Source organism: Rhopalosiphum padi, chromosome 4 (assembly GCF_020882245.1).
Source record: "Rhopalosiphum padi isolate XX-2018 chromosome 4, ASM2088224v1, whole genome shotgun sequence".
NCBI classification, from domain to species: Eukaryota; Metazoa; Arthropoda; class Insecta; order Hemiptera; family Aphididae; genus Rhopalosiphum; species Rhopalosiphum padi.
The window spans coordinates 40,559,703-40,572,719 of NC_083600.1; the positions used below are offsets into that span (position 1 = coordinate 40,559,703).

At 35.5% G+C, this 13,017-nt stretch overlaps 1 protein-coding gene across 1 annotated transcript in view; it reads left to right on the forward strand.

Moving 5' to 3' along the window:
- The window catches only part of LOC132928965 (zinc finger protein sens-like), a 56,130-nt gene that overhangs the window by 13,075 nt on the left and 30,038 nt on the right, over positions 1 to 13,017 (forward strand). Inside the window, exon 2 of the mRNA XM_060993943.1 lies at positions 3,457 to 3,555. The gene's annotated coding sequence lies outside the window, so the exon portion shown is untranslated. The remainder of the gene's footprint in view (positions 1 to 3,456; positions 3,556 to 13,017) is intronic.

Genomic DNA, 13,017 nt, shown 5'->3' on the forward strand with positions numbered 1-13,017 from the left:
ATTATATTATATATAACTGATCACCGCGATTGTTAAAAACATAATATGTATAGGTAGACGAACACGTCTTTTGGCTGACGGGGGTCCAAATGAAATTCGTAAGACACTTTTGCTGTTACACACTCTTGACGGTTACGTTATCTCTTTATCAAATTGGTGTGGTGACTTCATTCGTCATACTGTGTTGATTGCATAAATGGGATAACGCTAAAAAAAATAATTTTTCATAAGTCTTTTTCATTATTATCCAATATAATATATAATCATATATTTGAACGTGTTTATTTTTTTTACTAGTTCCGAGATAATTTTAAAAGCTCAGCACCTACAATTTATAGGTAGATATATACAAATATAATATTGTAATAAGATTTCGAGTCGTTCGAATATTTATATATTCAATTTGTATTAATGGTATTATCAAGTAAGATGTAATAGAAAATCAGTGTAAATTTTATCCAACGGTAAATGACTAATATATTTATTATATACAATCTATAGATTCTCATAAAACAGGATAAATACATAAAAACAATAATTTCTATTTGTCAATCAATTAAATTCAGTATAAAATCTTTACACAGTTCTGTTTAAATCTCATCATCAACTTATTCTTGCTTTTCTTCTTATGAATTTACACTACTATAACGTTTTGAGAGTTCTTCAATTACACACGGCCATTCAGCGATATCAGAGAAAAATCTGTACAGCCATTATATATTTTTTTTTCATTATATTTTAGAAAACCACCGAGTCTTAATTTTATTATAAAATGCCACCTGTAGATAGAATATATTATACGACACATATTTCATCGTCGTCTTGCCCGAGGCGAGGAAATCCGATTTACTCTCAAAAACATAGTTAAAAATTAATATTACATAATAGCTATATACAATATTTTCATATTATATTTATCGTCAACGACGCCAGTCAAATAAAATAACGAAAAAGTCGTGTCGTACATGTATCATTTTACTCGCTTGCGGTGTCCTTATAATGTTAAGAGCATGCAATTTTTAACAAATAATTTGACATAAGTTTAATATACGTATCGAAAGTATAATTAATATTATCATCATCTTATACTCGCGCGTATCATATATACCTAACTATAGTGGTTGCATTACTCTAGACGGTCGGCGACGTGTCAACGTCATAATGATAATGTCGCTGCCGCCGCGGACGTTTTCTTCTCACGACGAACATAATAATATAATACACATAGGTAACGTGAATCGCGTTAATGACGATAATAATAATAACCGCGATATTGTGAAAAAAATAAAAAATAAAACTATGCCACCGAAACGTCATCCGCGCTGCTAGCACGACGTCGCGTTAATAACCAATTAATACGTTGTCTTGACGGTCTCCGTCGTTTCCGCGGTCATCGAACGTGCTCATTGATCTCCGGCAACGACGACAACGACGACTGAAGTGCGCGAATGTCTTGCAATCGGTTTATATAATTAAAGGATACCTACTATGCACATAATAATTAATATCATATTATGTACCGCGATCGAATTCGTTGGGTTATACGCACTCGTCCGCTGTAGCTGTAATCTAACTAATAATAATAATAATATACCTACGTGATGAATAATATTAAAATTATTATTATTATTATTTTAAGATAACCGTTTTGCCTCCGCGCCTTCGAACTACCGACGTTCCGTCAATCCAATTTTTGTTTGATTATTTGATTATTTTTTCTTAACATCTACTTTCTATGCAAAGTGAAATTTTTCGCCGTCGTTGTCGTAGCAGTGTCCAAAATTGGATCGATTAAACGGTCAAGCGAATTATAACGACGCGCGCACGGCGAAAGCAGATTCTCCGAGAGACGACACACACACACACACACACACACACACACACATGACGCACACGCATGCGCGAACGTATATTATATACCGAATGGGTTTCACCGATCTTATTATTATTGTCGATCGCTATTTATTATTGTTTTGCGCGCGTTTTTTTTTTTATTCTTTTATCGCTATTATTTTTCTTTTTAATCTAATTAAAAACAATAATATTCTCTACGCCGTTACGCGTCGTCGGATCCACTTTCGACCCGGTCGATTTGCGCGTGGCGAACACATTCCTTTTGTCATAACACCGGCCACCGAATCGGGTCACAAATCAATACACGTATATATATATAAGATCATATACGCTAGCTCTTATTTATACGTTTACAAATTTGCCCGCTGTGCCATGCCATCGGCGAAACTCCGATCGACAGTTCAGCAGTTTCGCGAGTATCTGTACAAATATATACCTACCTGTACATATTTACCGTGTAATTAAAAAAAATAATAACAATCCGATCCGCAAGCATGTTAAATATAATAATTATTAATTAATGATACGCTATCATATTGTACTAGATAATTTAAGATTTCGGGAACTACATGATATATTAATTGTGTTGTATAACGAGGGGTTGAGATGTATCCAGCGTTTATATTCTATAATAACAAATAATGCATTGGCACGATATTTGATTTTTCTTTACACGTGAAAACTTAATTATTTAAATGGTTCGATAAAATTTAATAGACCAGCAATCATTGGCCACGAAAATATGTTTAAAGGACTTTTTTCTGACTATTGTTCGTTAGATGTTTAGGGATTTTTCGTGTAACTAACTACCCGGTATAGACAGAAATACAATTATAATATGCATATTTTTATATTATAAGTTTTATTTTATCATTAGTATTTAGAATTCTTATATTACATATTCTTTATATTCACTATACATAATTACGTACATTTTTGATAATTTATTTATTATTATTTTTTTTTTTGCCTGTGATAACAATTATTGATATATTTTTATTTACTATAAAAGTTTTAAAAAAAAAATATCTTTAATTAAACTTCCAATACATTTTATACTCGTATTTCGTATTATAACAAACGTTTATTATAATGTTGCATTTTAGATATGCATCTTATACCCTTCCAATAGTTATCAAAATCATAGTAAAAATACAAATATAATATGTATAAATTAGATATACATATACGGTATACCTATAAATATTTTTTAATTTAAGTTTTATAATTATATTATATAATTTTATGATACAGCATGATCAAAAACAATAGGTACAGGTGGATTATTAAAAACATAAATATTTTATTAATTGTCTTTGTATTGGTGCATATTTGTTGCATTATATGTACACACTTAACATATTTTTGGTGTATATACCCAATGTCTGTCTTATTGGTAGTTTAATAACTATGACATTCTCACCACGGTGTAACATAGTCGCGTTTTTAATACTATATATTATTATTATATACAGATTTTCAATTATTTGATTAGCTGGTATTATAATTTTGCTGAACTGTAGTGGTTTAATCGCTTTATATATTATACCACACGTTCGTATTTATATGGCCGACACTTGATTTTTATGTTTATGATTGCAGATAAACGCAGATATTTCGTATTTTCATTCCTGCTCCCTGGAGGTTGCTGCGAAGACACAGCCTCAGACCTCGGCGGTCTGTAGATGATCTACTAATCAGGTATGCAAAACACACAAAAACATAAAATCGATTTTATGTTGGTATATTATGAACGTTATATATCTATGTAGAATACGAACGTATTAGGTATATACCTATACGATATTATATGGGATACTGCAGGCTAAAAGAATTAATGTTAAAATTATGGTCCTCCCGCAGTCATTATCATAATGCTGTTATTAAAATATTATCAATAACCTCGGGGCTCATCGGTCACACGTTATATTAGTGTGTTATATAAATAAATTTCCTAAAACACTACGCGATCGTATCCTAGTTGTTTTTATTATTTTTTCCCACCACCTTAACTGCTTTTACACCTCGTTGCTGAAATCGAACTTATTATATATTGTAATACACACACACACACACTTGCAGCGCGCGCGTTTACATACACCCGAGTTTCTACGGTGCCGTAACGAATCGTTACGACTATAATTTCTTCCTCCCATCTATCATAATAATTTGGGTGATTCTTATTTTTCACATTATCGTTTTGAAAAAAAAAATGTTACCGATTCAATATCGGTTGTTACCTATAGTATATAATATAATGATTATTTATTTACTGCTCGTATTGTTTTTTTTCGTAGTTTAATAATATAGGTAGGACAGGTAGGTATATATGTGAAGTGCATATTATTACCCACTCTATAAGCTCATAACTATTTGCTGCTCGTCCATATCTATATTATATATACATAGGTAGGTATATTAAAAAAACGACCTATTTATTTTATAGAGTATATTATTGTATTTCCTTAGTTCCTAAAAAATGTGTGTCTATAAAAGATAGAATCAGTATTAGTATATATAGGTTGCATAATTAATATTATATGGACGCCTCTACGTTTTTATTCTTTCGATTAATATTATATCGTTTTTCATATTCAACATAATAGGTAGTTATTACTAGTCAGTACAATAACCGTCGTAAACCCATATGTTGCAATTATTGGAAACATATACAAAACACCTCATTTGCAAGTAATATCCTGTTCACCCGAGTACTTATAATATATTTCATCTATATATATTCACAATAATTAGGATACGAAAAATTGCGGTACTTAAGAGTATTTTTGATACACACTTTTGACGTACATTATTGGCCGCGAGATTCGTGAATATCATAATTATTCGAACGCGAAAATTATTACCGGAAAGTGGTAACGCAACGAATTTTTAATCTTTTGTATTATATACATATCATTAAACGTAACACACGTCCATATACATAAATACATATGTGTATTTATATAAGTACACAATGTTATATGGGTACGAACAGGCGCGGGCTCACTGAGAGTGGGATCGTGTTGCGTTAACGGGCTCGTGAAATATTACACCACAAACAGTGTCAAACCAGTATAATCGTTATTATACTATTGCAGTGTACGTCGGTATCATGTATAAACCGTTTTTTAGGTCCATCTTGCGCGATACGTATATGATATATATATAATATATATAATATATAATACGCTTTTTACGCGTGACGGACTGTGTGCAGCACATGACGCGGTTTTGCCCCGCGAATCGTACGGCCAGTCTCGTGTATTATAATAATATGATATCGCGTGTGTGCACACTATACCTACGTATGTTACTTACATACGTATGATATATACGCGCGCAATAATAAGCGCTACAGAAAACGTCATATATATTATGCTCACGGTTAAAACGTAACGTCTGAATTTTAATAAGCTAATTATTATTACACGTCTATGATTTACGCTATATATATATATATATATATATATGCTCATCACCGTTTGATATTTCGCCGACGTCCGAGACGACTAAGAAGACGTCGACGACGACTGCAGCACACGTTATATACGACGACTCGATTGCAGTGTTTCGGTATGTTAATGAACGGGCGCGCGGTAATTGCAGCAGGCGATGATACTGCTGCCGCCGCCGCCGCGGCCGGTGCGGCACGACCGAATGTTATTCGTGTGGCAGCTTCGGGTCGGAGGCAGAGCCGGTATATACTATTTCACGCAAAATATACATATACATTTAATACACAAATTATAATAATATGTATATTACACACGCGGGTGCTCGCTAATACCAATTGGCTCTCGATATAAAATATTATATATTACATTGTATACGCTGTGTACGGACGTGGGTGGGAGAGATGTTGCTGCCGCTGCCGTCGGTGCTGCTGCTGCTGTTGCTGCAGTGTATCCGCGCGAAACTAGGTTGCCCCCGAGCGATTCGAATACGCGCACATATAATAATAATATATTAACCGGGCACGCCGGTTCGTGAAACCGCGCGAAGATCCGTCGTCGATAATGTGATAGGCGCGCGCACTTGCGGTTTGTTAACGAAAAAATATACCTATATATTTCGAATTTTAAACGGCGGGCGAATTTCTTTTTAAATATACGAATAATTTGAGCGCCGTGCGACATCGCGGTAACTTCCGCTGTCTCGAGCACATTTTTGTATTTGTCTATCATTATATTATTACACTTACTATTATAACGTTGCGTGTCACGCGGACTGGTCGTTTTACTGCCGCAGTGACTACAGATGCGTATACGGTATATAAATAGATAAACAGCATATTTTGTTACATATATTATATTATATTTATATTGTGCCCATCGTGTGTACATAATTATTTGTCGGTCACTGTTCAAAACCTTCGGATGCACCAATTTATATTATATATATATATATATATGTCTACTGTACTACCGAGGCCGTCTACTATATAATATATTAATATAATAACGTCGTTGTTTAAAGTCGTATTGAAGACTGCAACTGTCAAAGTTCTGATTATAATACAGCGCGTATGACGATGTGCATCGGATATCACCCACGTAATCGAGAATTTTTGAAGGAGTCACATATAATATAAAAAATAAAGATTTCACCGTAGCAATTTTATAACATATATAAACCATATATAATATGATATCCTTGTACAAGACATAAACGGCAGCGCGGAGGATTCGTCGATTTAACGACGGATATAATATATTATCAAATCACCCCGATATACTCGGCGTTTTGATTTGACCACAAATGTCGTTGTAATAATTATAAAACGAGAAAACGGAATTCCAACTCGACGTTGCAGCAGCTGTTGATGTGGAAAGCTGCGGGCCGCGGATAAACGTCCACCGTGTACAACGCGGATAAACGTCCGTTGGCATTGAGCTCGCCGTAGTATTATAGATACTCGTGTCGTGTATATATAGGTATAGTAAACACCGAACTGGGGCACGTCAACGTATTATATTATTATGCATTTATATATATATATGGCGGCGGTGGTAATAATAATAATAATAATAATCGCGCCGTCAACCCCTTCCGCCTGTACACCGTCGTCCGACCGGCCGCAGAGCAGCGGTGCAATGACATGCAAATGCACTTACCGCCGCCGGTCCAGTTACCGCACCGATGGGCGAGGATGCTGCGGCCGCTGCACTGTTGCACATATTATTATATGCGCCTCCATTTAGGAATGCGTTCTGCACGCGCCTGGCAACGTTCCTGCAGCTCCGGACCCGGTGCGATTTATTTTTTTATTTTTATTATTATCCGATACACGTCGTACTTACACACACACACTCACACACGCACACGTGAACGCGCTCGCACATATTGTCATCACATATAAACGTCTAGCGTAATCGTCTATGTATTAGTGTGTATTTGAGCGTGTATGCATTTACGTCGAATGGAGGAAACGCGCTTGAAACGACTGCAACATGCGTAAATGTTTCGAGAAGAAACGAGCGATCGATCTCTCGCCAAAAAAAATATATATATATATTTATAAATAATAAAAAAAAGCTATAATAATCACGTAAATATCGATTAACGACTTGTGGGTTAGTAAACGATTTAATAATATTACACACGCAGGTATATACGGCCAAATGGATATCGTACGTTGCGTTTGCGATAAACTTTGGAACTCGTCCGACGAATTTTATACGAATATATACCTATTATTATTATCATAATATCATTAAATGTTATATTAAAGTATATATAAACTAGTCTGTTTTTTGGGCGGTATAGTTATAAAAAATAAAATAAAATCTAATACACATCCAACCCAATTATAAACACTGATTAGATCGTCGTGAGTTTTAATTGAATAAAATAGATACTTTTTACGTATGTGATTATCTCTGTTTTGCTAGTATAGAATATCATATTATAAGTAGTATTAGATAAAAACGAATATAAATTGAGGGCGAAGTAAAAAGAAATCAAAAATGTGCTCTGATTAACGAATTAAATAGGTACTTATGAAAATAAAACCGATTGCTTAACTTATAATAGCTATATTACTTTGTACGATTCTGGATATAAAATAATGCCATGTCGGATATTTATTTAATCGACACCGAATCATTGTCGTAAAATATACACACCGAAAATGTTGTCGGATTTTTGATCTAAATTAGTAGGTTTAATGCTGGGTATATATTTCGTATTCTTAGGTATGTGTTTCTTTTTACATTTCTTATAATAATTATTCATATATAAGAATTATAATAACACACGCGCCCAGAAATATATACAAACACGCACTCTCGCGTTGCTGCAGATAATATACACACAATGTTATATTATTATATTTTATTATACTATTCCCATCGGATTGAACTGTTGCCCGAGAATGCGATTGTACATCCGATTCGATTGTAGGTATATAATGATGCAATTGTGCATCTTGTTAAACATTTTTAATTAAATTAGCATTGAATGCCACTATATAAGAAAACATTATTCGTGTTTGTTATTATAATTTTGCGTGTATGTGTATAGTATATTATATATTATATTATTATTATAATATTATCGCGGCGTTGTACACGGCAGCCGAGCTGCAAATGTGTTGGCGGCGGAACACTCTCTCCTCGTAGGTATTCGAATAGGTACAACTTGCACCGATACAAACCGTAATCTATTATTATCTCGAGTCTACTCAGCGGTCAAAAAACGGCCGTCGCTTCGTTCTGGTATCTATACGAGTTTATGATAATGATTTTATCCCTCCCGTCATTTGAGAGTATATCTAAATGTATTATATAAGTCACGTCTTTTGCACCACGGTACACAGATATCGCTGCGAAATTATAATAAATTTAGTGTTTCATTAAACATGTTTGATGACGGAAAAAAAAATCACAAATCCTCTGACGTGGATCTATCTACTCTATACGGTGTTATCATTTTATCACAGAAGATAATTTATACATTTATTACACAATAGTTATCAGACAATACTTTTTATGTAGCTGTAGTTTGATGACAGTGCAATTATAACATTGCGACTCCACGCGATTACCAGCTAGTGCACAGACATCAAAAAATAGTTATCAACCCTGACTTGGCGCGAAATCGTGTTTCCGCGAGACATGAAAATATTTTACAATAACAGTAAGTTATTATTGTTATTTACCACTATAATATATAATATGCCGTCACGACACTGATGTAGGTATTATACCATAAATACGAGTCATGTAAATGCAGGACTTACTTCGGTGATGGTGGCATTAATAAGCCATAATGTCTCCGTGTCCACACCGGTCGCATAATAATAACAATAACCACATAGCAATGAAATAACATTATTTATAAGTATCTACCCTACGTCAAACGCATACAAGACGAAAACGACGGACGACAACCCACACGCCCACGCGTCGTGTGTCCGAGACTATACTATTATGTCGGTCGTTCGGTGTTTTATTTGTTTTTGCGTCGTTTTTCTTGTTCCTGTCGTTGTCGGATCGATCGATCCATAACCGATCGATGGACATACGGACGTCGTGCATAATATGTACTTATACTAATACTCGGTACGTACCGTGGCTGCGTGGGTATACTCAAATGCAGGTTATATAATACTATATATACATATATAATACGAGTTACATATACTATTGCAAACTAATTGGTCACCGAGTGCGCGCGTCACGTCGTGTATACAATAATTACGCTGTACATACGTTGTAGAAACGTTTCACAGCTTTCGTGTGAAAAATCCAAGTAGACGAGACCGGATTGTGTTGTACCTACGTCGGAACGAAGAAATGGAAAAATAATAGTTACTAATATGATTGATTTACGTTCGGAAGACGACGTACGGTAGAATCGAACTACAATGCACTGTAGTTCAGAGAGATGACGACGGAGAGAGAAATTGCATCGTTTGCGCGACAACAATATTATTATTATATTACTATTGACTTTGCTCGCGCGATGTCGGTTAGGTAACGCGCGCATGACAGGAGCACTGCATGCAAAACGGAAGACGGTAGACGCCGCCGCCCGTCACGTGGACTTTATTTATTTATGATGTTATTTTGCCCCGGTGAAAGTCGTCGAAAATTATTATTCGTTCTCCGCGGCTGACTTAAGTATATATACATAATATATAATAATATTATATATACTACCTATCTTAACACAATGTACGCGAGCGGCGGCGGTGTCGGACGAGATATCACTAATCGCGAATGCTGTGTGGCCCAGTTTCGAAGGTTTTTGCGAGCGGAACCTTTTTTTCGATCGAACTGGACGCGGCACCGACAGTGGCGATCATCGGGTACACATAATGTATGGGTAATAATGTACAATCGACGTGCCGACCTGCGGGACAACGCCACCGCCAGCCCACCCGCCCTCGTAAATAATTACAAATTATCTTTACCGATAAAAAGAGAGAGAGAAAAAAATCCAAATAGACGATATCGCGTATGCGTATAATTTGTATATCGGACGAAAAAAATAAAATAATAAAAAATAATTACTCCGCCGCCGACCTGTTTCGAGCCTCCGGGACACCATCATATTATATTTTACTCGCACAGACTCCGGGTCGTCTGATCACCCGTGGTCCGTCCGGTACATACCTATACGTGTATAATATCACATGCATATATATATATATATTTTTCAGCAATAGGTTGTGCTCACTTATTCGTTCTTCTCCGCCCCGTCTTCCACTACATACATGCATACATATATGTAGCCGCGGTACGTATAGTATTATAATATGGGTACACCGCTCTGACCGACGACCACGTCAATATAATATGTAGTCCGATTATCTCCGAGGAATATCAATCGCCCCGGGGACGCTGAAAGTTGCGCACCGTGTGTAGACGCCGAAACATATCTTTCCGCGTATACGTTCGCCTAAACCCGAGGTACATGAATGTATACTTATATATATATATATAATTGATATGTGCACCCGGCTGCTTTCCTATTGTTCTCTCTTTCCAACCGTAATGTATCGTTATAAATGTATATTATGCATTATATGCGTATATACATAATGTACCTATGATATATTATATACCATAGACATACAGTATACGCCAACGAACGACTATAATACAGTTATTAAACGTGGACGAAATTGTATTATGTTATTATATTAATATACATCATCGTTGCAACGCGTTTCTCGATCGGTGCTTTATATATTACATAATCTCCGGACGATTTAAATATTTGGCCGGGGCAGAACGCACGGTTTGGTATTATTTCTTTGTGACCGATCCGCGCGGAATACATTCAGAAGATAAAAACGTTATTGAAAAACTGTCGTTTCGATGAATTTATTACATATATTGCGGGCATGCATAATTTAATGCGTTCGTACAATATTATGTATAATTCGCGCATCTGTTTTAAACAGAATACGTATCGACGACCAGCCGGTGTGACTATTAATCCGAGTAATCCGACGGAATATTGATCTCCTGAGGTTCAACAAACACCGTGTACCTACTTATAGGTATACATAATATATAAGATGGCCTTCGATGTCGCAGACGTTTTTTTTTACAGTTGAGAGGCCAATATTTGTATCCAACTCAATTTTTTTTTTCAAAAACTAGGTCGATCCTATCGTTTTACCAAATATATTAAAATTAGTATTTCTATGCTTATTTTGTAACATTTCATTTTTGTGATTCGTGGGTTATAGATGGTTATTGTCTAGTGAACTGAAATAATTTTACATGTTCGGAACCTGTAGTTTTTATCAAATATTTATAACAACCTTTACATTATAATTCATAATATTTGGACAAAATAATATCTCAAAATAAAAAAAATAAAAACCTTAATCATATAATTACGCAAATCGGACAAGTATTCAAAGATGTTACCGTATATTATATATTTTGAACAAAATATTGTTGTAATACGTGCTCATCCATTAAACGTTTTCGACAATCATTTTTCGCGTCGGACAAACGCGATGCAACGTCGATTATTTTTCTCTCCTGACGATCGCACCCCCACGGGTTCGGCCCACGTCGTGACCGAACGGACACAATACATCATGGATATAAACTATTAAAATATGTTCCGTATGATGAATATAATATACTGACGCAACGACGCGACGTCGTTAAAATCGTTTTCAGTCGTTTGAAATGCGTTTAGGCAGATCATTAAGCGCGTCAGCCGCCGCGAACAACGGCCGCCGAGGATCGTCTCGCGTATTGTTGTCCGTGACCCGAATACCGTCCGGACCGTGGTGAACAAGCGCGCCAAAAACGATTCAAAATCTGTTTCAAAACCGAAAAAATCCATTAGCCGTGGGTACATAGATACGTCGACGGCAACGCGTGAGCCGTGACACGGTTTTTGTTTACGCGTTTTTCTACTCCACTCAAAAGGATTCTACCTGTATCGACGGCTGTCAATCACCCTCATCTGCGCGGTATAATCGCATTGCGCGCGACTATTAATCCAGCGGAATATCTCCTGAGGTTCAACAAACACTGCGTGGGCAGGTACCTTCACTACATATATATATATTTAATATGGCAGACGGTAATTATCAATTTGGAAGAAGGTCATCTAAATATAAAGAAGACAATCTACAATTAAAATGGAAGATAATAGTTACTGTCTGATGCATCAAAATTAAAAAGTAGATAAATATACATCAATATGGTTATAATGTTATTATAACTATCTAAATACTTTGGTATATTATATTATTTAATTTTAATATTTTAAATTATTTTTATAAGTTCGTTTGGACAAATCTATGCATAGGTTTCATATTTTTATAATTTAGCCAAGAAACTGAGGAGTCGTGATTAATATTGTAAGCTTATTTTTTTTGTCGGAGACGATTTTTGAATGTACTACTATGAATCGTACACGTCGTTGATTGAGTTAAACCACAGTGCAACCCGTTTACCCACAAGTGTAGGTTTGTTGGGTTATTTTTTTTTTTGCTTGCAGCACCAGATAGTCCAAAGCGGATAATATCGGGCGAGAAAGCAGATATATGCGATCTTTTTTTTTTCGAAATCGTCAGTCGGCGATGAAGTCATACGATAACCGTGGCGGCGGTCGTTCAGTCAGCCGCCGCGGCTATGAGCCCCTGCCGCCCGCGCTATATATATACATATATATTATACAAAA